The 22,686-nt window shown below is 41.4% G+C and overlaps 1 protein-coding gene across 1 annotated transcript in view; it reads right to left on the bottom strand.

Annotated features, from left to right (window-relative positions):
- Positions 1-22,686, bottom strand: part of ACAP2 (ArfGAP with coiled-coil, ankyrin repeat and PH domains 2) — a 320,820-nt gene that overhangs the window by 108,955 nt on the left and 189,179 nt on the right. The window lies entirely within an intron of this gene.

The following is a 22,686-nucleotide window of genomic DNA, read 5'->3' as shown; positions in this document are numbered from 1 at the left end:
TGACCGTCCTACACAACCTGGCAGTCAAAATTACTTATTACTTGTAACAAACATACAGGACATTTCCCACCTTACAAGATTACATCTAGACAGGTTTCATTTTTTGATGCATTCCCAAGCATGTGTCCCTGGAAAGAAAATCTACCCAAACACCCTTGCGATGGCCTATCCATTCAAATCACGCAGCACTTTGTCCTGATTTGTGAATATTTTAGGGTGCTAGGAAGCATTTTTTAAACCGCTGTTTAAGGAACATTCATTGTTCTTTTATAAAGATGCTTTTAACTATGTATGTAAACTTGATACCGTGACAGTGTGTTTTGCAGTTTCTGCTTTTACTTCTGTGAGAACAAGAATAAGGAAAATATATAGCCATCTGGAAAATGTATTGTATGAGCATGACTGATGTTAGATTCCAATGAGATTCCTGCATGACAATATGCAGTATGTTAAAGTTTTCATATAATTCTGGACTGTATTTCTCATTCTTTAAAAAAAAGAAAAATTTACTTTATAAACCTTGATTTAATTGCATATATCTTTTATGGATTCTTTTATCTGAATAAAGATTTTGGAACTTGAATAAGAACCTTTTAAATGACGTCTGAAAATGGGTGCATTTCCCAACAAGGCATCCAAACGAGGTTATATTTGCCTTTCGATAAAGACGGCTGTGCTGTTTTCTTATGATAACTTTACAATCAATGTGTGTTTCATAGGAACAAAAACAATTGCTCAATAAGTAGTTTGGGTAATGATGATTTTTATCTACTTCTCTGACATGAAATGCCTCCAGAAAATATGACCTGACCTGACCCCACTGGTCCAGCAGAGAGCCAGGTAGGGGGGTGAGCCCTACCCAATGGGAGTCAGTCAAGCGGTTAATTTGTGCCTCCATCTTTCTCTTTTATGATACATTGGAGCAAGATTATCCAACGGAGAGGGCCGCCCTGGGAAGTTAATCACCACAGAGGAGTCAGAGGGCTGGGGGCAAACTACATGGGAGTGCCCTCACTTTCAGATAATATTCTACCTTAGCTCAAACTCATGACATGTTGGTGCACTACGCCAACTTATTTATAAAATGATGTTTTTGCGTATTACTAGGCAGGTGGAGGGATACATCAAGAATATAAATTGTTTTTGGTGACTAGGCTTCGCCATTACTTTTGGAGCATACAAAACGGGTGATGAATGCTGTCAGGCAGGTAAAACCATCTTTTTGGGGCTTATTTTCAGATCTGTTGTGAATCTTAAGGTGATTTCATCATCTGTAAAGCTGATCCCTGCTGTTGGGATTTAATGGACCATATTTGCCAGAAAACTGTTTCTTATCATGATTTTTCATGGAAATAATCTTCAGCAGGCAACAAAACTAAAAAGAGGAACATTTGCTGTAAACTCAGGAATACCTTTAGCATCCATCTCAGACCAATGTTGAGTGAATCCATTCTTCAAACAGCAGCAGCAGTATGTCAGTTGATTTCATAGTGTTCTACTTTGAGCTTTGCTACAGAGTTCTAATAACCAACTAGAGCGCTAACATTCTATATTCAAGACAAAGGTGAGACACAACTAAATGCCATGTTACTAGAATAGAAGCTGGTCAATTTAAAGCATGTTCCACTAATCAGGCAGCAGAACATTAGTGAAATAATGAGTTTAAATGTACTTCTTCTTGATAACCATGTAGAATAAAAAGTGCCTTTAAATAGTGTGAGGGTAAAAATTAATATTATCAAGTTATGGCATGTTATGAATTAAAGGGTTCACAATAGTCGATTACATATTTACACATGCTCAGCATTATCTTTCAACATCAGTGTCCTCATGCTATTCATCATGTCATCTATGGCCTACTAAAGTTTAAAACTTGAAATGCAAACATTTTGGGAGACTTCGGACTTTTTTTATTGTTTACTTTATGGTCCAATAGTATATACAGTAATACATATGGAGATACAATAAACAGCTAGATAAATATACTTAATAATAAGCTTTAACCTCAAGACTGGTTTGTTGGCCATTGTGATGTATACCTTGTCACGTCATTTAGGTGTCAAGCATGTGGTGGAATAAGTGAGTAAATTGTACTGATCGGCACCGACAACCTGTAATGCAAGGTACCATGTGATTCTAATTCCACTGCTCTGTAATTCTGTGGGCCAATCTGTACTGTATTATTTGTACAATATTTGAATCAAAGACAAGTTAAAACAAAACAAAAACTTAAAATCGGTTTCAAATAAATCATTCTGCTCTACTTATAACTTAACTATAAGTTAAAAGTACAAGTGACAGGGGAGGAGCCAAGATGGCGACCGGAGCAGACGCTTGAGCGCCCAGCTCCGTCGGCCCTTGGCCCTGTAATATCATCCTGATTCCTATCCTCACCGTTTCTCGAGGTGAAACGTGTGCGACGACGCGCTGCTCACGCCGCCGCTTCCCCGAAGTCTCAGCCCGCCCGGATGCCGGAGTTCTTGGTGCTTTGGTTCTCCGCCCTGTACCCCTGCTCCATTGTTGCCTTTGCCTGCCCCCTGGAGGCTCCGCAGTCACCGGACCCGCTAGCGCCAACCCGAGCCGCGCGGTCCCGACCTCACTTCACATCACGGACTGCCGCCAGCTGTGCCTGGGGGGTGACGGCCAGACACCTACTGCACCCTGCGCCTGAAGGACTGGGGCTGTAAGGTAAGCCCCGGTGAAACGGGTCTCCTGCCTCGAGCTGTGGACTGCGCTGTGGGAGGCTGCCGACCCCCTTCTTCTATTGTCTAGCCGGCTGCTAAGGGAACCCGAGGGAAGGGTGGCGACTGTTGGCGTTCCCTGTGGCGGCGCAGACCTGAGGGGAACTGACTTTTTGCTGCGACCCCCCCCCCTGGCCATTGTACCGTCCTGCGGTAAACATGGCGTTATTTGCCTGTCCGCGGCTGGGGGGTGATACCCCGGTCCTGCCCGCTGCCTGCTTCGCCCTCCCTCCGTCAGACACCAGCTCTACAGTGCCGTCCCGGATTGCTGCCGATGTGGGGGTGCAGCTTCCACTGACATGCGGCTCCGTTCTGGCTGTCCTACGGGACTTTCGTTTACAAATGTGTGCTGGCTTGCAGGCGCTGAGTGAGCAGTTTGACTCCATGCTGTCGGCTGCGGGTCGTGAGCGCTCCGTTTGTCACCAACACGGCGTGGGTCTGCCAGTGCCTTTGTCCTCCTACGGGGACACAATGACTGCGTGTGATCGTGCTACACTGGTGCCTGCAACTGGCTTTCCCGGCACCCCGGATCAATCGCTCTCCAGCTCAACTGCTGATACTTTGTTTCCCCGTTCATTGCTGCCTGCTTCATTGTTGCCTGCCTCACCGCGTCTGCATGAGTATGCAGCTGGGCAGCACCTAACATCCTCGAGGACTCGTTCACAGTGGCCTTCGTCTTCTTTCCTGTGGAACTCCTGTACTTTAAATGCCAAGTTGGGACTTTATGTGGTGGACAAAGGGACCTCTACAGATGGTCGGTGGCCATTTTGTGATCCTTCTTCACTATCTTCTCCTAAGCGGCCATATTGTCTTTGTCTGCACGGGATGCGGGGCCTTCATGTAGGGGCAGGCTTATTCTCAAGCCCGCGATCGGGCCAGGGCTAGACTGATTTATATCACCATGGTTTCACGGATGGGCTGGACTGGGAATGGAACTGTTATGTATATGTTGTGCGCACTCGTCGCGATCTGTCTTCCTTCATTTATAATGTGACAATTCATTTTCACACGACCGCTTTTGGTGCAGTGGGTTTTCAGTGTGTGGAAGCTATAAATGGCCGAGGGTTTAGGGCGCTCTGATGATACGTAGGCTCCTCCCCACTTTCTTCTTTTTGGGAGTTTAGATTAGAATAGTTCTATTCTTTTCTCACCCCCTTTATCATAGGTGTAATGTTTTCTTATCTTTCTTTTATTCTATTCCTATTCTCTTTCTTGTCTATATTTCGGGTTTACCGGGCGACAGGCACTATGCTGGGGGGGGGGGCAGGCCGTAGCATCCGCATTGGTGTAGGGTGGGGGGGTAATTTACTATTCTAATTAGTTCTATGGGCCTTTTTTTCCTTTTATGTTTCTGCGCTATACTTGTTTTCGATTCTGGGTCCGGGTGTGGGGTTGGCTGAGTGGGGGCGGCACTGGAGGGGTGCGTAATTGCTGATGTGACTATCCTGTTGTAGAACTGCATTGCCTCACTGCCTGAGATTTTACTTCCATTGTTGTTTTAACCTCTTCGCCGCTAATGACAAGGGTAACTCGTCATGGAGTTTCCATTGATTTCAATGGAAATTACATGGAAGAGCCAGAAGAGCCATAGCATCCAAGTGGTTAATGATGCTGCCTCTCTCCCGTGTTGTGAAGATATCGTGCGGACTCGAATCTCCTTGGTTCTTACTCTTCACTGACTTTTTCCCTGATAAACTTATATAAAAAACTTTAAAATTAACCTTCACTTCTCCTCCCCCTGGTGTCAAGGGTCTCTCCAGTGTATTATTCATAAATCGTTGCTAATTTTGACCGTTGAAGCTAAGGGGCCGTAATGTTTGTATCAGTGCTTAACTGTATCGTGGCCGGCCTGAAGGTTGTAGGCCCGTATTTGTTCCCTTAATATGCACGAATAAAGGTTTTCAAAAATTTTAAAAAAAAAAAAAAAAGTACAAGTGACAGAAAATTTTGAAATAATTTCAGAGCATAACAAAAGGAAAAAGGAAAAACCCAAATACATATTTAAGCAGACAATTCTAAAAATGCTCACCACATGCTAGTGTATTTATCTGAAAGATTCAATGTAAAAAACATCACTGTGTCATATTTTGGAAGTGATATCAACTGCCTTCTGATCTCTCAAAAACGGAAAAGCTTCGGGCCAAGACAACCTTAATGCAGAAATGGTTATGGCAGACCCTGAAACGTCAGCCAGGATCATCCAGCCACTGTTTTACATTGATTTGGGGGAAAACTGAAGTACCAGACAACTGGAACCAAGGCATCATCGTCAAGATTCCAAAGAACTGAGCATAAACTAACAACTGCTGTGGAATCACCTTTCTGTCAATCTAGAGTAAAATCCAGGTGAATCATTACAGAGCACATTTCTAGTGCCATGTAAAAGCAGTTAGGAACAGAACAGGCTTGGTTCTGCAGAGGGCAGAGAGTGTGTTGGTCAGATCCTTACTCTACACAACATCATAGCACAGTGCGTGGAGTGGCAGAGGCAATTATACATCAACTTCAATGATTTTGGGAAAAATCATTGACAGTATCCACTGTGACAGCCTCTGACATATAGTGAGAGCCCATGACTTACTGCAGCATATAGTTCTCATCAAGAGTTTCTATGCCAATTTTACCTGCATGGTGGGAGCCAGTGAGTATAGCGTCGAAGTCTAGACCAGTGTGATGCAGGGTTGTCTGATGACAGTATTGCCCTTCAATCTAGTCATTGACTGAGTGATGTGATGTATAACAGGAGACCGAGCCTGAGGCATAAGATGGACTTTAAATATGCAGATGACCTAGCCTTGCTCTCTCACACACATCACCAGCCTATGTAGGAAGAGACGTCTTACCGAAGAATCTATGCACAAGAAATGGGCATGAAGATCAGCACAAAGAAGTCAGACGTCAAACCAAATCCTTCACTAATCAAGATGAATGGTGGGGACCTTGCCATCAAGAGTTCACTTACCTGGGCAGTAATATCAGCCATGATGGAGGGGCAAGCAGTGAAATCAATAGCAGACTAAGCAAGTCCAGGAATGGCTTCAGGATGCTGAGCAATTTGTGGAGGTCAACTTCAGTACAGGACCAACACCAAGCTGAGGCTTTACAAGAGCTGTGTTGTGTCAATACTCTTGTATCAATCAAAATGCTGGCACATAATAAAAAGAAAATTACCAAACTGTCAGCTTGCCACATTAGTAACCTGGGAAGAATTGTGTGAATTTTCTAGCTGCGAGTAATCCTGAACCACGACCTCACCAGATGCAAGCAATAGAGAACATGGACTCCATTATTTGAGAGCAAGATGGAGATTGATACAGCTCTCCAATGGACCCCAGAAGGCAAACGGAAGACCGGCAGGCCAAAGAACACCTGCAAGCGGAGTGTGGAAACAGAAATGAAGATTCTGAAACACAGCTGGGTAACCATACAGAAACTTTGCCAAGACTTATCTACATGGAGGTCCTTCTGTGCTGCCCTACATGTCAGTAGGCATAAGGGGCAGCAAGCAACTAAGCAACTTTAAAACCAAATCCTCAATTATAGAACTGTAACATGACTTCCAAATACTCACAACTAACTTCTTTAAGATTAACAGATTTGCAAGCAATATTTTTTGCACTACTTTGAGATCATAGGATTCCTTCATATTATTAAGATAGCTAGTAGTAGAGATCTATCTACACTAATCATTAACACCATATAAATTCTACCAAATATCTCTATCCCAAACCAGATCACTCTCCTACACCTCCAAAATTCAAGTCCCATGTTTCTTCAGTATATCGACATGTCAAAATTAAGTCAGACTCTCACAGCGCCAGGGAGTCCATACAAACCACAGTCCAATAAAGCCTGAATATTATTTTCTGTTGAATAACGTTTAGGTTGAGGTGAAGCTTCCATTTCAGAAGGTTTCTATCCCATAATGAACCTTCTTTCTAGATTATTAGAATCTTTATTCCACTCAGTTGATTTGTCTATCCCATGATATTTACCATGTTCCTCTAACAGAAACTCTCAGATCGAAGACGAATGAAGAGGACTGCCTGTGGTCAATTTATAGTGCTTGAGAACATTGGGAAAACTCTTTGGCATCAGGCAGACACTGCGAAGTGGGAAAAATCTGACTCTTGTTTGCATGGTAACTGCTCTTTAATAGTTAACTTGTACTTCAGTTTCATGTACTCAAGATTAACCAATTTGTTACCTAACCAGACTTTTTTCAACAGGCCTGTGCACACATATAGAGTACCCAAAGTGACCTCCTTTCAGTTTAGTATCAGGTTGTAGGAGAAATTTAGAGAACACATGAGTTAAATAACATTTAGAAGAAGTAATCGGGATTGTTTGTATTTCTTCTTTAATCCAAAACGATTGCCCAGCCAACACGTGTTTCATCTTGGGAGATATCCCACGACTTCTTCAGGGCGTCTTTCAAAAATTACTAGGCCGGTTTTACTTCCGTCACAGTTGGTGTGGTAAAAAAAACTTCTAACTTGCAGTCCTAGTAATGGACGTTAACTCGGGCTAGGAGTCGTAGCTCCACATGGAATGTGCTAGTAAGTAGGTAGCGCTCTGAAGGCAAATCAGGTGCAGTTGGACAGCCGAGAAACAGATACCATGTGAGGATATCTATGACAGAGTACACTGCACACATCATTTTGCGGTTCCTTGATAACCGGGAAGTCTACGCAGAATGGTTTCCTGAAAAAGGCAGACATCATGTTGTGCCACAAATGACTGCCATTCTGGAGATGTGGTCTTGGATTTTATCCCAACTACATTCCATGATATCACGGATAAACCTGCCGGTAAATTTTTACCTAGGCTCAGGGCTGTCGCGTTGTGCTGCAAATTACCTTGATGATTAGCTAGCTCTATGTTTCCCTTAGTCATCAATATATTATTGTCAGAGGGTACAATACTCCTTATACATTCCGCCTCTATGGAGTGGAGGAAAGAAATACCGGATTCTCTACTTGATGGAATGGAATCATTGGTGCCTGCGTCCTTCTGGGACACGTTCAGTCAGACATTAGATTCTAGATTTGAGGATCCATCTAAAGGAAAGTCACCTTGCCCTGTATTACAACCCTGACTAGCTACAAAGGGGAAACGTCTAAACTGTCTTAAAGAATGGTCTGGAGCAGAGGTACGAAATTCCAGGGCTAGCAGGTTTTCAACTAGAATCTACCGGGTTTGTTCGGGAAGAGAGTCTGCAAGCTCTAAGGATATCTTCTCTGATAACCGAACGACAACTCCTGACATGGGGAATCCAATGGATGCTTTTTGGTGACAGAATTTGTGCTTTCTCTACTGTTCCTGCTGTCATCTTTGGGGACATTGACCATATAGATTTTTGGCGCCTGAGGCAAGTTTGTACCTAACGGTGCAATACTTTGTTGTCTATAATCATTTAGAGTATTCCCTAGACTTGATATGTGATTTGTGCTTCTACCTTTAACCCTTTCGATGCTGATGACGAGCTCAGCTCGTCATCACCCACGGGTGTCGTGTGCTGATGACGAGCTGAGCTCGTCATAGTGCCACTAAAATGGCATTTTCCAGCACAGGGGGGGGGGGAAACGCCCAGCAGCCATGTGGTTAATAACAAAGTTAGTCAATAGCAAATCATTCAAATTCAGTTAATGTTTGTACCCGGTTCAGGTGCATTACAGCTCAAACAATAAGCTCTTAATTGCCAACAGATTAAAGTGAAAGAATAGAAGAAATTACTCTTCCACTATCAAATGCAGTTAAAAACCTGGAAAAGTTTATTAATGTGTTTCATTGCATTTAACCAAGTAAATCTGCACAAAGGACAGAAAGCTATATGCATACTGATATAAATTTTAAAATGTGCAGCTGTCTACTCAGATGGAAGGTCAGATCTCCCAAAAGAGTTGTATTTGTGCCACTAAATGTTTCCTTTTGAAGCACCCATTTCCTTCATTAATACCTCTCTTTTGCATTCTACGGCACGAAGTGGACTGGCGTCAAAATATTTAAATAAAATATAAGAAAATTATATTAACAATATATATTTATTACATAGTTGGCAACAGCCTGTAGTTGGGTCAGAGTTTCCAATGAAAATGCATTTTTCTTTTTATTAACATTGACACCATTCATGACAACATTTTCCAATAAAAAAGTACATCTGTGCGGGTTACTCATGGCAAGTTTCGTGCAGATCCGGACTAGAAAAATCATAAAGATATTACTAGACCTGCAGGTCTAGTGACTTAAATAATCTACTAAACTTAATTATAATGCTCTTGACCCATAAACTGTTATCAAATTATGTGATCTTGGGCAAATATTTTAATTCACTGAGCCACCATGTTCTTCTTTATCACATATGAGAGCACCTTCAAATACGCAAGTTCACACGTGTCTGCTTTCCAAAAATACTTTTGTTTGATTTATTAGACTACATTTTTGACAAATATATAACACAAATCTTGACAAAAATAGGATAAACCGGACCGGAGAGTTGCATCTTATTGTTTTTTTAACAGCACTGTCATCAGGGCCGGGTCGGAATGTTTCTCAAATCATGTTTAAAAGCTATCACTTTCCCACTGACATGCTACCTATTGATAAATCTATATAGACTACTAACAATGTTTAAAAAATCGAGTTTCTGCTAATATTTGTCACTGGCACATCAAGTGAAGTGTTCTGATTTGTTTTGCTACTATCTAAATCTTTGTTTGCATCACACATTTGTTTCACAGTGATTGTCAGATAGATCACTTGACAAAAACCTCTAAATGTAATAACAGAAAGAAAACTAAACACTTATTCCTGGATTAAAATGAGCAGCAATTTGAAAAAGACAAACTGACATTTGACCGCTCTCTTATAAGAGAAAGCAAATGTGTCGAGATAAAAACAAGTTTCAAAGGAGTCTTTATTGCTCCTTCATTTACTGAATGAACAGAACACCTGCTCCTTTCCAGTTTAAGTTCACCCACCAGACGGAGGAGTGGTCATATAAATAGTTTGATGTAGTAAAATCTGACTCACCATAGCCAGTGGGCAGGTAGATTTATCAAAGCCTGCATGCAGACCTATCAAGCCTGTGTCCAAAAACAGGGGAACTAAAAGTAAAATTTCCCACGTCAACTTCCATAGGATTACCCTAAAGTTCAAAGAACTTTATTCAAAGACATGCCTTTGCCTGGTTTGGAGTAAATACGCTTAGTAGTGTTTGAGATAATGGCATTTGAAAAGAGGACTGGTCTGGACATACGAGATTAGATTTTAGACATATCGCCACAGTCAGAAAGGTGTATTTTTGATGTGTCAATCACTTTAGCGCTATTTAAAAAAATGTGCTCAAAGTTTGGCACATCTACGAGATTTAGGTTACTCTTGCTATTTTTTCATTTGTGTGGATTTGTCAATTGGGCATATTTTTTATTGGGGGGGGTGGGGGTGGGTAAAAAAAAGTGTTAATTTGCTAGTGAGTTTTATGCAGATCAGTCCCAGGGGGACACTTATTGGGCTGGTCATAAAAAGAATTATTTCCCATTTTTACCTCCAAAGAAATCTTTGCTCTCTGCCACAGAAAGAAACCATCATTCCATCTTTCCGTCCACACGCTCTTGCTGTAGTGGGAACGTGTTTCAACCAAATAAAATCATTGAAATTGTTTTTTGATTACCTCCCACTGGCTGCAAGAAAGACAGTGGGCTTTGCATTCAGAACGTCCACGCCTAGGTTGGACTACTGCAATAGTTTGTATGCAGGCACCTAATAACAACCTACTCAGAAGCTTCAAGCGGTGCAGCATGCTATGGCTTGTACTGAAACTTCCTCACCGGTCGTTGGCCTCTGCAGCTCTAAAAGCTTCACATTGGCTGACAGTATACAAAAGGGTCCTTTTAAAATCCTGCTACACATTTTCAGTGCAACTTGGCCAAGATATATAATGGCCAGATTCACCCATTACACTTCCAAAAGGACTTCGAGGTCTTCACATGGTAGCCTTTTGAAGCCCCTCTCTTTTAGATTCTAAACGAGTGGAGGCAAATCCTTTGCTGTTCTGGGCACTAAGGCATGGAAAGAACTGCCTAGTCACCTAAGATCCATTGAATCAGATGCAATTTTTAGAAAGCAGATGAAGACGTGGCTGTTTGCAGCCATGACTGACACTGTCTTTAGCTCATTCTGTGATTAACTTCTTTTTCAGGTCCCCTTAGTTGGGACAAAGTCCTTTATGCGCCGTTTCAGCACCAGGATGCTCCTTTGGAAGTGGCAGAGTGCCCTACAAGCACACCATTCATCAATAAACCTGAAATCTGGGTCATACTGGCTCATTAACTAGCACCAACGTTATTAGTACATGCTAGGCCCTACGGTCAACCTATTCTGAAAGTCGTGGCAGGTTAGGCGTAAAGCCTGGCCAAGTGGCAGACCCTGCGCTATTTCCAACTGTACACAGCTAATAGTCCCATATGGTCTAGCCAACACCTGCCCTTATTCCCATAGGTGCCCCCAAACAGCCGGGCCAAGCCTTGTTGAAAAAGCCTCCTTCATCTGTGCCCATCCCTTTACCTTTGTTCCCCATATCAGATCCCATTGAACTTTGAGATCCTGAACTAGGCTTAACTTTCTTAAAGCCTTTCAAATATCATTCAGAATCAATAATTAGTGCCAAAACTAACAGCAAATTAGCATTTTGTTGGGCCCAGTAGCTATACCCCCTTCTTGACAGATCTGTGTGTACTGGAAAACAGGAGCAAGCTAAACATGCAAAGGGTCTGTCAAATTGTGTACAGGTTCATGGCAAGGCAATAAAGATATTAGCAGGTCAAATATCATTCAACTCTTATTAACTCTGTCCCACCTTGTCCGAGCTATCTGAAACATGAGATTACTGCACTGGATTTAACTTGCTAAAAGCATAAAAAATAACATGCACACTGGTTAACCAGTGCCAAAGTTATTTGGAAATGAATCACCCCATTTTACATTTGCCCTTTCTTGATAAATCTGCAATAACCTCAATATATCAGGAGTAACAAAAATAAGGGTCTGCTAGATTTCTTGCAGAATGGTGATATTGTATTGAAGTTACCAGCATAGCAATGAGTTTTTACCCTACCCATTTATATTTGCTCCCCCATGAGTGAGCTACATAAACCTTGACATACCAACAGAAACCTAAACATGCTAAAGTGTGCCACGTTTCATTTGGGTTCATGAAACAGAAGCTCAGTTATTAACATATTGCTGAACCCCTCCACCTGATTAATCTGTACTAATATGAACATTTTAAGAGAGGTCGAAAATGCTAAAACATGTCTGCCACATTTAATGCAAATGTGTCAAATGGCACTGAAGTTCTAAGCAAATCAGTATATATAGTGCCTGTGTTGTTTGGTTAAGTCACAGTTTCCATTAAAAGGATGTTTTGTTATGCTTCCTTAATAATATTGGTGCAGTTCAAACAATCTGCAGCAAATTTTACCCCCAAAAGTATATCCACATTGAGTTCCTGATAATACGTTTTGTGCCCATCCATCAAACAGCAATCCAAACAAGCATTAAAAATGCAATAAGTCTTGCACTTTTTTGAGTTAGAGCTATTGGCATAGCTCAACAGCTACCAAACAGAAATTGCCACTTTGCAGGTGCCGAACAGAGCATTGCTCCATGAAACAGCCTGAAAGTCTAAATCGATGTTGAAAGCCTACAAAAATACAAAGGCAGATCAGGATGACCTGGAGGAACACAGACTTATTGGGGTGGCCAACGCAAGCAAACAATGAGTGAAATCGCCTGGGCGCGACTAAAGCACGCAAAAGCGGGAGAATCAGACTCAATGCATCAATAAAAACCCTGTATTTCTAAATGGCCCAACAACGAACAAATGGCAATTCATGGGCATGCCAAAAGCCGATAGAAGAGATAACAATAGGTCTTGCAGACAGCACATGTGCGCTGCCTAGGCTGGACCTACAAATGGGGGTCCCAAAAGTAACATTTCCCATTTTAACTCCTATAGCATTCTTTGCTCCTTGATATCTAAAAAATGGCTGAATAGAATTAAAACAAACTTTTAAAGTATGTGCAACTCTCCTCAAGGAAGTGCTTTAGATATTTTGGTGTCAATCCATTCAGTAGTTTTAGAGAAATCTGGGTTGAGAAAGTGTTTCAGTTTAGGCATGAAAAGGTTAAATAATAGGTATCTGGACCATTAGTATGGAAAGATCAGTAAACCTTAGTTCAAGTACCACTTGCAAGATCAGAAGTAAAAGAATATTCAATCAAGAGTGAACGAGTGAGCCTTTTCTTCTGATGGTAAAAACTCATAGCTAGGATTATGTACCTTAAAACACTCGGAATGATTTGTTGCTCAGAGAAAAATCTGTCGTTACAGTCTACACAAGACTCAGTACATTGTCCCAGAGTCCTGAAAAATAGATTAAAAAGAGACAAATTGGAAAGGAGTTGAATCTCTTAGACCGCTGGTGCAGGTGAGAGGGTCCATAAAACAACATTTTAAAAATAAGTAGGCTGGGCCTCCAAAAGGGTCCCTTAGCAGCCATCCCCCTTGGCTGACCCCATGGCAGCCAACCGCACTGGAAAACCCCCACAGCCAGCCACGGCTGTACATGGCCTAAAACAGTGAACAATAAGGGTTAGTAACTAGGAGGTAGTGCAACAAATGGTTGCATTTTGCATCAGATGAAAAGAAAAAAAAAGTCTAGGCAACGTATGCAAACGTGATTAGAAGAAAATAGACTATCTACAGAGTTAATAAAACAAAGAACACAAATAAAGTCCTGAGTTTTAAGCTATAGCAAAAACGAGGAAGGATATCAAAGTATGAAAATTCACTAAATTTCAATTTTAATTTTCCAAACTACGTTTCGATTTAATACAAAAATACCTAGTTTTTTTTTTTTTTAAATCACCTGCTCCCATCTTCACTAGGATTACATAAATAGTAATCAAAGAGCTAGGGCTCCAGGGTTCACAGCACAGCGTATGAAGCAGTAAACGTGTAGGTGATATGTTTTAACGGAATGCTGAACCACAAAAGCAAATTAAATTAAAAAACAAAATTACATTACAGAATACCGACAAAGCGTCCCTAAATAGCGGTCAGACTTACCGGATACCACACATAATGAAACCCGGGTAAAAGTTTCATCCTGCCTTTCCTCCTGAATATTTCCTTATTCTGCCTAGGAAAGAATTAAAAGAGGATCCGAGGTGCTTTCTTAATTTCTTCTTTAGCCGGAGCAGTAAAGCAGTACTATGAACAATGGAATTACCATCCGCGGCAGGACTTCAGCAATTGAGACCGCCAGATCTTATTACTGCAGGGTGAAGAGTCATGTTACGAGACAGACATAGTGCTCTGAGAACATACCTCCATGGTGGAAGTAGTTAACATCATATCCTTCCCCTAACTGGTGTCATTAATACCCTGAAATGAATGAGATCTCTCTCGTGACAATATATTCCTTTGCTACAAAGATGGAAGGGACATTGCTGGTTTTGCACTACCACACAAAGGAAAATAATTTCTGAAGGCTAGTATTAACATTGGTGAATCGAAAATGGATGTATAAAAAGTAGAGTAGTTGAAAAACATTTAGGGCCCAATTAATAATTTGGTGGTCAGCCCATCCTCTACCAGGGAGACAGAGTAAATTATTCGGTTGCCCTGGCGGAGGATAAGAGGACCACATTTTGAAATGTCCATTGAACCAACTGACATTTCAAGCATTGACACGAACCGCCGTAATGTATTGTAACTTTGCCATACAGCACAGTCAAATATGACAGTCGTACAGGGAAGTTAAAACCCAAAAGTGGAAATTTGTTTTAGAAAATTAAAAACAATGCCAACCCCCCTCACCATGAGAGTAATGTCTCATGGCGAGAGGAGCATTTTGCGGTTTTCACTGGCCCTTACCGCCAGGGTTTTCCTTGCGGGGACCAGCAATCAAAAGTGACATGTGTATTCATACTTCTAAATTAGGTAGGTCGACATACAGGTGAACCTCTGATGGCCGCAACTCCATTGGGAGGGTTTTGACCATGAAGAAGGAGTAGTCTTCGCCGTTGTTGCACCAAAGTTCAGCTCGCATTTAAATCAGGTGGTCGGACCATTATGTTGGAGGCAAGGGTACTCCATCGTCTTTGAGAGAGAGTCCCCTTTCCGAAACATATAAATTAGTGTATGGAATGTGAGGTTTGGCATAACTTTACATTTAAAGCAGCAGCAAAATGATGTTTGTGTCCAAATTCATCACACTACAAAAACAGATAACATTAATAAAAAAAGACCATAAGGCTCAACTCTATTAAAGAGGTCAAAATAAAAAGAGGACCCACAACATAGAACATATAATTAATTTACAAAACAATAGGTCCTTATTTAGAGTTTGGCAAATGGGATTCTCCATTTCAAACATGTCAGACGCTCATTCCACCATATAATAAGTGCATTATAGACTATGGTACTTGAAATACAACGTTGGGGACATCTGTCACGTTTAAGACAGAGTAGCCCTCCACCAAACACTAAATAAGGCCCATAGTCCATCATATAATTTGTCACTATTTTATTATTTTCTATTTTTATTGTAAATGTTTCCAAACATATAGATGTTTAACGAAATCAAATACCTATTCTCTCTTGTATGCAATCAACAAGTACCAATTCTAAACCTGTTTTTAAAAAAAAACAAGTACCAATTCCAACCATTGTTACTATATCGAAAAATTACCTCAACCTGGACAATGCCATGACCTTCAGGAAATAAAAAACTTTTCAAACATTTTTGATTACCAAAAACCCCTAAGAATAAGATCCTGAAAAGAAATAACAGAAAGTACCTGTGGAGTATTCAACCAGGCATCATTATGAAAAATCTATTTATATGAGAGGCCATACATATTTTACATTTTAATAGCTTCTATGATGCTTACAAGGGAATATACCTCCTTATTACGCATGCCTTCACTCCGCATGCAATTACAACGTGGTCGTTTCAACGACCGTGTTGTAACAATGCATACCATTGTCCCGCAAGTCGTAGCAAAGATTTGCAGAGGGGGACGCTGGATGTTGGAATGGTATCATTTACTATTCCAACTCCAGTCTGTGCAAAAGTAGGGAAGGTGTTGGATTTTAAATCAAACACCTTCTCCCACCTACGCAAGTAGTTGTTATGACTTGCGGGGTAATGATATGCATTGTTACAACGCAGTCGTTGTAACGATTGCGTTGCAATTGCATTCGGAGTGAAGGATTCATTGTAAGGGCTGTTTACCCTTACTAGGTCAATTAAACCAACATGTATTTAGTATGGTATCGAAAATTTTGCATTTATGCTTTGGAAGCGGGCAAATTTAGTCATCAGTGCAAGGAGAACTGCAGATGAAAACACAGTTTAGGGGGATGCTGCTCATACTATCTGCATAAAAATAGGAAAACCACTTTTATCGAAGAAACTAATGAAATCATGGGATTTTTCAGTCAAACTGAACCATTCGTTGGACTGTTAAACTAACCTGTGGGGTCCTGCAAGTTTTCTTTCTCTCCCTACACCTGTTTAATTTGTATCTCCTTCCTCTTATTCAGTCCCCGCCTGAAGGTAAGGTGTGTACCTTCAACTATGCAGATGATCAGCAACTGATTTTCAACATTGACAACACCCCTAACTCTATCCTGAATTTTCAGAACTCATCCGCAATCGGATGAATAATAGCCAATTAAAATTAAATCCTGATAAAAGTGAACTAACCCTAACCAGCGGTTCTAGGAATCCCTGGACCTCGAATTGTTGGCCAGCACAGTTGGGAGTGCCCCCACTTCCTTCCTCCTCAGCCAAGAGTCTCGGTGTCACAATTGATAGGGATCTCATGCTGAAGACCCAGATTGGAACAGTAGTCTCTATCTACTTTTTCCAACTGAGGAAGATCAGGAAAATCAGTAGATTCATCACAACAGAAGCAGTTATTCAAGTTATTCTATCCTTGGTAATTTCACATCTTGACTATGAGAACTCTACCTACTTTGGCCTCCCAGGGTACGTAATGAAAATACTGCAACTGGTCCAAAATCAGGTAGCAAGACTTATCACCAGCCGAGAAGGGCACCACGTCACTCCCCTCATGAGGAAACTGCATTGGCTCCCGGTAACTCAAAGCTGTGCATTTAAGGTTGGATGCCTTATATTCAGATCCCTTCATGGCACATACCCGGAATTTATTTCCACTCCTAATCAGAGGTATGCCCCTGTCCGGGCCCTTAGTTCATACTCGTCCAAGAACAAATCATTTACCACATGATGCTTCTGTTTTAAATGCTTGGGGTTTGCCTTCTGTTACTGGCCATTTCCCCTGTGGGGGATGTAGTGTATGCCATCTTACGTCATCTACTAAAACACTACAATTAGAAGAGGGCAAAACATGGCACCTACGAGGCCACACCAACTGTAATTCAAGTAACGTCATCTACTTGATTACATGCCCCTGTGGTCTCAGGTACGTAGGGATGACCACCAGAAAAATTAAAACTAGAATAGGAGAACATCGTAGTAATATCCGATGTGGTAGGAACACTACAAAACTGACTACCCATTTCCTTGAGCAAGGCCACTGCCCAAACGATGTTAAATGGGTTATAATTGAACAGCTGAATTCTAACAATGAAGGTACGTTATATGAGAAGGAGCAGCGATGGGTATACCGTCTTTCTACCCATAAATATGGTCTAAACGACGATATCCCATGGGGATCAGTCATGCGTAGATAGACAACCTTACCATCCCAGTTAAATTGTCTTTCTACAGTCCTTGGTCTCATAGTCTGGGGACACTGAAATAAAAACTGATCCTTTTTGCCCCAATATGTGTACTAAGGTTATGATTGACAAGGAGGTGACCATATTTCTAATATAAGGAATTTCATCTGTTAAATTGTCTTTCCACAGTCCGTGGTCTCATAGTTTGAGGACACTGAAATAAAAACTGATCCTTTTCCCAAATATGTGTACTAAGGTTATGATTGACAATGACGTGACCGTATTTCTAATACACGGTCCTTTATGGATAAGGAATATCATCTGCCTATTTTATCCCAAAGCACTACTCTATTTTGCCATTCATATTCATTTACCAATTATTGGGGGCCTCGAGGTATTACTTCTATGGTTTCAATAGTTCGGCTTAAATGTGCCCGGCGGCGTGTATATACAAAAAAACAAACAGGCGCCTTTAAGATCCTGACGCGATCGCCCAAGACACGTGACTACACGCTCCACGTCACACGCATCCCTCCCTTTCTTTGTTTATATCGAACGCGGCTTCTATTCCGCGTTTGGTGCTACGGGCGGCGGACGTGGCCGCGTGTAGGTTATTCAGCGGGGAGCCGTTTGGAGACAAGTAAGTCTCGACCTGGTCTCCTTAAGGGCTCAGTATTGCACTAATAACGGCATTTAGAAACCTTCACTGATATGCTCTCTTTGTCTTCGCGTTAGAAAGCCAAACGTGAAGAATTCCTCCTGCCGCTATGCCCATGGGGCACACCACCTGACGATACTTAGTAAGTGTTTGGCAGATTCCTCCTTTTTTGTAGTCCACTGCGCCCCATATGCTTCTTACAGAGGTGTTCTTAGGAGTTAATACTTCTAGTCCCCTAACTATTCATTTAACGAATCGAGCACTGTTTTTATGCAACTATCCACTCCTGATATATATTCAAGCACCACAGACAATGACTAACGTTGGTTGTATTTCTAATATGAATAATATATATATGACTGGCATGCTCCTTTCAAAAAATTCTAAAAGAAAGGGGACAGGCAATAACTATAGTTTGTATTTATTGTCTCATATAGATGTGTGCACATGTTTAGAGCTTATCTGCGTAAATGCATTTTTTCAAGGGTTTACAATTTGGATGTTTTTTATCCACCCCATACAGATTATTACCGTTTCTCCTACAATAAGGAGTGTGTTCAAACTGAGGAAGAATTTCCTAAAGGAGCTTCGACAATTACAGGTCGTATTGTTCCTTATAACCACCACTGGGTCCGAGCGCTTTAGCGTGCTCTGATCATTGAGCGGAATTAATTTTTCATACCTGGTCCTGACGAATGCTGAGCGGAGTAATGCTCTTAAAGCAGAAACATGTTGACCAATTTTTTTAACTTTGCCTTTTCCACTTTATTAAGGGACTGATTGGTTCTAATTTGCACAACCTTGTATTAGTCCGGGAAAATTATCACGTTTTCTAAACACTGGTTTTAATAGAGTTAGAGCTACCCTCCTATTAAACTAATTTCGAGGAGTAGTCCACACTCTTTTTAATTCACTTTCACCTTCTCTAGCTAATAATGGGAACCCAATGAAGACAACTGGCTACCAGTGTTTCACTGGGGCCTGAGGGTTCTTTTTAGCTAGTTCTTTGAGCACGTGCACCCTATTTTCTCCTACTGATAATAACATTCTCTTCCGCAAGTTCAGTAGTGCCTGAATAAATTCTTTGCTTGCCTACTGAGTTGGATGTTTGCATTAACACTCTCTTGTTGTTTGAAATAACCTTAGTTCATCCCACCAGATCCTGTTGGCCATCCCCACCTTTAAAAGGAAAAGACTTGGCGGATCCCATTTTGCAGTATTGGCACCCCCACTTTTGGAATCCACTCCCTTAAAACATCAGATCTTCTACATGCTACTCTCATTTTAGGAGACAATTAAAAACGTGCCAGTTTTCTCTGGCTTACGAATTAATGATCTAATGAGCAGCTGACCATCCATCTCTCTTTATAAGTGCCATGAAACCGTATGGTGAACGTGCACTCTACAAATTCTTTTAACATAACGTTCTTATGCACTAAAGGCCCTTATCGAGTGGGCTGTGCCCTCCCTCAACATCTGATGCAGGTTTTACTTTTGGTTCTAATAGCAGGCGAGAACAAACCGGCTTACAAGCTATGGCTAGAGACCAGACCTGGTAGCCTGAAGGAATCTATGGAACATTACTAAGATGCAATTTTTTCATAGGATCCTGGTAAGAGGCATAAATACCAGTGGGTGATGCCCTTCTTTGTTTTTATTCTAGTGGTGTCCTTTTTCAGATTAAAATGGGGGGGGGGTGTAATTTGGGGCATATTTGTACTACTACATGTTTCAACCGGCTTTTAACTTCAACCAGCTTTCATCAGTACCAGCAAGATCCCAGTTGAATGCCTCAATCAATATGGACAGATTGTTTTAATTATACTCCATCTCTAGCGCATGCTTTCACTCCATCCACACATTCACGTTATCCTCCCGGAACTCATGTATAGTTATGTTGCTAGCTGCTCGGTAATTACCCACCATATTCATGTAAACAGGACTAACAGTCGTTGACAAATACATTCTATACGATTCTGTGTTTGTAAGACATGCACTGCACCCTCTGCTATTAGTGACTACATATTGTGCATACTTGCTTCAAACTTCAAGATTCAGTCTTAAAACAAGACTATCATAGAAAATACAGTGTCCCAATCTATTTGTTTCACTTATCGTCAATTAACATGTGGTGAAAATTTCTAAATCGCATGCCATGATTGTTGGGCTGGTAAATGTTTTACACCGTCACAATTTTATTTTTTAGTCAGGTGGGTCGAGTATTAACCCAGAGCTTGGTCAGTGAGGTAGCACTAATCATGCAATACTAAAGGAATCACACCAGGGTCAAGTGTTATCCTATTTTCATGTGCCAATGAAGGTTGCGGTCATTGTTATCTACATTTAGCGGGAACGCATCTTAACCAGTAGGATGTTACATGCATGCTAGACCCCAGCATGGCACTCTAGATTTAAACAGGTGATTCAAATATGTTGAGATCTTGGAACAAAATCGGTAGCTCAGTTAAAAAGCCAAATGGTTCTTAACTTGTATCCTACTTACTACTCCAAGGCATCAACCCATATTCCAGTAGTAAACTATTACAATGGGATTAAGCTGAATCCTTCATCCGGAAAATATTGAAGAGGGCAAAAAATAACTACAGGAGCGCACATATCAAACACAGTTGTCCAAAGGAGATGAAGGAATAATTGATTTGTCGAACCACATAAAATGACAGGTCTAATCAGGTGAAGACGACAATAAATAGGAACTAGTGGATCCTTAACAAAGGACAACTTACTCTTGGAATTCCTCTTTTTGGGCATAGTTGAGGGAGAAACCCGAGGGATGTCTTGGTGCACATGGTTGTCTTCTATAATCTTGTTTTGAGACACAAGTCTATAGCAAGTAGGCATGTGCAATTAGTCATAACTAATAGAGTGTGCACTGCATCACTTTCCAACACATAAAACGTATACTATTTATATGACAATGGCTGCTATTCAAATTTCCACGAATGTAAACTTGCAGGGTAATTCCAGAGTAGCTAGAAACAAACTAACCGAAAATTCTGGAATAACAAAGGTGAAAGCATGCTCTACGAATCCGAGTATAGTTAAAAGAATCAGGGACACTGTGTGAGGCTTGGTGGTCTACTAACAGATAACAGTGTCAAGATTCACCGATCACTCATCCATCTGCTCAAATACTACAACAACATCATCCAGACCTATCTGAAGCTCAAATCAACCAAGAGAGAACGCCTGTTATTGGCTAAGAACAACAAACAAGAAACAGTACAAATGTGGCCAATGAGATGAACCTTGAAAGCTTTGAACCGAACTTTCATTGAATGCCAAATCACGTGGATTCACCCTTGACACCAATTTCACACTCGAGAAACACACTGACAAAACAAACCACAGAAAACCTGGTACCAACTCCCTTATAAAGAAAGTGAACCAGTCTTGACTAGAAAGTGACTTCCGAAACGCTGTTCATGACCTCGTACGCTCATATCTGGATGCTGGTGACACCCTACTCCTTGGCCTTCCAGACTAGCACCCTTAACACCTTGGCTGCTGATGGAATTCCCCTCCTGTTCTGAACTTATTGAATTCCCATTGTTCATGACGAGCTCAGCTCGTCATAAGCACACGACCAGTGTACTGCATGACGAGCTGAGCTCGTCATGAGCATGGAAGGGGTTAAAGGGCATCCTATACACTGAAGCATGTCCCATCCAGAAAACCATGAAAGGGATAAGAGGCCTGCTTAATGTCAAAACCTTGCAGAGGAGAAACATATTCACACAGACACAGGAGATAGTTTTTCTACTCGTGTCAGCTGAATACACTATTTAGTGGAACTGACCTATTTGACTTGCTTTACGAATAACAATTACTTCAAACAGAAAAATGAATTATACTGTGGAAAAAGACATAAGAGGGAAGGCTGAAAGCTGAGGAGGTTGGTGGAGGAAATGAGAAAAAGTCACCAAGGAAGCCTACTGAGGTTCCGTGACAATTATAAGTGGTGTTTTCGACTCACACGAATATGGTCGAGTCTGGTATCTATGAACCGCAAATGACGAGTTTGGTAAGTGTGCGCAGTTTCGCTGTGCTAACTTAAACAGTTCGTTTGTTATGTGGGTTGTTCATCTGTACCCACGGGTTCCATCTTGGATACGGCATCCATTTTGTCTCTTGCCCTCAAGTAGCCAGCGAACGGATGCTGTCCGCTTCGCGACCCTGGGACTCTCAAGATATTTGCGGAAAACACATGTTCTTTATAAGTGTCTTTATGACGAGGGGGATGATACTGTAAGGCAGATGGCGCCGCTCGAGGCTCATCTTGCCGCACGGACTTATTGTCTCAGCCGTGCATCTCATTAGGCACGTCCCTTTGATGCCTGTATCTCATGTTTCCCGATACCTCCTCTTTTACACCCTTTCCGATTTCCCCACTGTCTCCGTCTTCCTCTGCACCTGTCTTTGTTCCTATTTCGATCTGTTTTACTGCCGATTGGAATGCACTAATGTTGGGAAGATGGGTTTTTACAGTT

This window comes from Lissotriton vulgaris, chromosome 11 (genome assembly GCF_964263255.1).
Source record: "Lissotriton vulgaris chromosome 11, aLisVul1.2, whole genome shotgun sequence".
Classification (NCBI taxonomy): domain Eukaryota; kingdom Metazoa; phylum Chordata; class Amphibia; order Caudata; family Salamandridae; genus Lissotriton; species Lissotriton vulgaris.
The sequence above is the reverse complement of the archived record's forward strand: the minus strand, read 5'-3'. Positions and strand labels throughout refer to the sequence as shown.